Raw genomic sequence first — 3,754 nt, 5'->3', positions numbered from 1 at the left:
GACACTAAAAGCCAACACCTGAAGAGCACCGTTCTTGACCACCACCACACCCAGACATCCATGTGGATTTCTGTCCACGGCTTAGGAAGTCCCATGACAGAAAGGTCTCTTTCCCAGGCAGTCTCCAATATGCATTGCATCCCAAAGGCAGGGATCACCTCATGCTCTTCCTTGCAAAAAAAAAAAAAATCCCAAAATTTAGATACTAAATATCCACTCTGCACAAACTTGGATTATGTTTGTCTATAGCATTCTAAAGCCCTGAAGGAAACAATGTGGTCTGAGCTGTCCCTGTTCAATGTGAGATGATCAAAGATATGTTTGTCTGAAGAATGTGAAGTTCAAATCCAAAGGCAAACAATTCCCAGAATGAACTGTCAACTGATAGAAGTGGGTTCTGGTTTTCCATTTGCAGTAGCCAATCTATGCTGAGGGAATGGCGCACAGGCTTTCTCTGCATTCTGAGGTCCCTGGGATCTGCACCCATCCCCAGCCACCTGCATCTGTCCTGGGCCTCTGGCAATTTGTAACTAAATGATCTTCAAGAGTTAGTGAAGGATCAAAGAGCAGCGGTGACAGAGGGCACTGCATGCCATCACCCACAACATCCAAGTCATCAGCTTGGATGGTAAGCTCTTGGTGGGCTGAAGCTCGGCAGCACTCAAGTACAGATCCACCGTGCCGGCTTCCAGAGCGTCTGGCACAGACAGTACTTGATCGGGCTTATACATCTGAAGAGGCAACTGGAAATGCAGTGAGCATCAGGGATCCTCAGAAAGGCTTACAGGAACTGGTTTGTTGCAGGGCACCTCTTCAGATCTCTGGCAGCATTTGAATAGAACCTGATTTGTATCCTGACAGATATGGGTAAGGCAGTGTTTTGTCATCGGAAGAGACTGATTGGAGCAGCGAACGTCCTCCACAAAGGCTAAACACCTCTGACTGGAACGAATGGTATGAGCCTGTTGGGCAGCCCCATCTGTGGCTAACATTCTGTGTTCCTTCTGCTGCCTGTGTAGTAAGGCTTCTACTCCATAGCGCTGATGGTATCGCCTAAGACATTTTAGTCGCTTTAAAATCTCTCTCTCTTTGGCCAAAAGTCCCTCAGGGCCAGTCAAGAGACTACTACCTAAAGCTTCGTGTTCCACTTTCTGATTATGTAAATAATGGCTCTTCTTCTCTTTGAGCAGGTGCTGTAGTTGTTTAAACTGATCATTGTACAAAGACTGCAAACGAATCAGCTTTTCTCTCATAATAAGAGCTACTTCTTTGGCTGTATAGACACCAGCATGTTTTAGGGGATCTTTTTTTTTAAAAATCAGTAAAACTTTAATTAAATTTTTCAGGGCAAATATTTAGTTTTGCCTTGAAAGTTTACTCAAAGATCAAAAACAAACCAAAAAAAAAAAACTGATAAAGTTGAAGAGAGTGAGGTGTTAGGGAAAGAATTCAACTGTTTCAAGTTAATATACAACATTTTCCTACTACTTCCATTTGCTTGTCTTCTACTATTTTAATTAATATACACAGCAACATTTCCTAGTAGCATTTTCATATATTTGATACAAGCTAGAGTTATCAGGGAAGAACCTCAATTGAGAAAATGCCTCTATCAGATTGCCGGTAGGCAAATTTGTGGGCCTATTTATTTATTTATTTATTTATTTATTTATTTCTAATTAATGATTGATGTGTGATAGCCTAGTCCAGTATGTGCAGTAAACACGCATATACAAATATCTCTTTCTTATGGGCAAAAGAATGATATAGTTGTCATGTAATAGTTCTATTATTTACTTGGATTTTTACTTGTTTGCTTGTTTACTTGCTTACTTATTAAGACAGGATTTCTCTATATATCCCTGGCTGCCTTGTAACTCACAGATATTCATCTGTTTCTGCCTCCCAAGTGCTAGGATAAAAGTCCTGTACCACCATGCCCAGCTATTTTTAATATTTTAAAGAAAAATCCACACTGATTTTCATCATGGCTACGTCAGTTTACACTCTTAGGAGATCTTCTTGAGCACTGTCTATGCTATCAGCTTCACTGTCAGTGTCACCTCTCCATGTCTGATCCACAGTAATGGATTCCTGGTCCCCATCACTCCAGCTGTCTTCATCCAGTATCTGGCTCGCTTCACTTCGGCTACTTTCTGGGGTCTGCATGCCTAGCTCTGATTTAGCATATGAGTTCAACTGACATAAGAGGGTTTCACCCATAGGGCCTGGGTTGCTCTTCTTCATTTGAGGATAAAGTATTAAGGCATTCCTTTGAGCATGTTTGGGGAGAGCCAGTGCCTGGCCCTAAAGATGGCGCGTGCTGCCACCTTGTTGGAGTGATAAATAACTCCATATTTAGGCATGGGGCTGTGCTATGAGTGGTGTGATCTAGTGGGACCTATGGTGATTGGCCACGTAGTGGCCATCCATTGGCGGAGGCTTTGGTATAAGAGTCAGAGCCGAGGGAAGAGGAGGGGCCAGAAGAAGAAAGAAGAAGCTTGAAGAATCCTGATTAAACTGCCTCGAGAAGGAACCTGGTGTCCTGCGTCTTCTTCCCGCTGGTCGGGGTTGGCGCGGCACACATGTTCTGCACAGAAAGACACCCCATCTTTCTTCTCGGGCTTTGGGGCAGCACTGGGGCACCTTTTTCCATTCTTTGTCGAAATATAACTACATTGTTTGACGGGTGCATTCTTGTCTTCAAGAACACGCTTAATGCAAAACTCCTGACCCCCAAGACATGGCTGAGGGCACGGGCATTGAGTGAACGAATAAGAAGGGTGCTCCTGAGATCTGGACACTAGGGTGACCCTCCCCCAATTCGTTGGCAAGATGTGAATCTGAATCCTGTTCATAGCAAAACCTCCCTGCCTCGCTGCCCCGTGCAGCTTGCCCTTTGGCCGCTCCACCTCACTGGGAATTATTTAAAGTGATAAGAACATGGTGGTGGTTTGAACTTTGTAGTAGATCATTTGTCTAACCTATACAGCACCCGAGTTCAATTCCAAGTATCAAAAATAGGAAAAAATAAATGATTTCAATGCATGATGGCACATGACTATAGTCCCAGCATTCAGGCTGCTAAGGCAAGAGCTTTATGAATTCATGACTTTGTGAAGAGAGAGAGAGAGAGAGAGAGAGAGAGAGAGAGAGAGAGAGAGAGAGAGAGAGAGGGAGAGGGAGAGGGAGAGGGAGAGGGAGAGGGAGAGGGAGAGGGAGAGAGAGAGAGAGAGAGAGAGAGAGAGAGAGAGAGAGAGAGAGAGAGAGAGAGAGAGAGAGAGAGAGAGAGAGAGAAAGAGAGAGAGAGAGAAAGGAAGGAAAGAAGGAAGGAAGAGGAAGAGAGAAGGGAGAAGTAGGTTAAGGGCAGTGTGTATGTGGCTCATGTGGGCACTGGTATCTGAAGTGTAGGCTTATCCTGTGAGCCAAGTAAAACTAGGATCATAGGGATATTGGGTATTTAGTACTTGATTGTCAGATGTTATTGATACCAAAAGCTTATCCGCATCTGGGTAGAAGAATGGATGTATTTATCACCTCTGATGGAGGCTAGGTAGAAGGAGGGCATGGAGATGAAACCTGATTGAAACACACTCATGCTTAGGGTTAGGGCTGAAGTCCATAAAGAAGCTGGAGTACTTTGGAGAAAAACAAGGCAGAGTCTATCTCCATGGGCTCAGTGAACATGCCTGGGGCAGGGAAAAGCTGGGGCTCTGTAGACACAGAGTGTGGGCCTTCCTTGGCCTCCCGAGAT

General features: G+C 44.4%; 1 pseudogene; it reads right to left on the bottom strand.

The window, feature by feature from the left end:
- Positions 1 to 377: 377 nt before the first annotated feature.
- On the bottom strand, positions 378 to 2,858 carry LOC114639258 (annotated as a pseudogene).
- Between the last annotated feature and the right edge of the window lie 896 nt (positions 2,859 to 3,754).

The sequence above is a fragment of the Grammomys surdaster genome, unplaced genomic scaffold, assembly GCF_004785775.1.
Source record: "Grammomys surdaster isolate TR1022 unplaced genomic scaffold, NIH_TR_1.0 125690, whole genome shotgun sequence".
In the NCBI taxonomy this organism is placed as follows: domain Eukaryota; kingdom Metazoa; phylum Chordata; class Mammalia; order Rodentia; family Muridae; genus Grammomys; species Grammomys surdaster.
The sequence above is the reverse complement of the archived record's forward strand: the minus strand, read 5'-3'. Positions and strand labels throughout refer to the sequence as shown.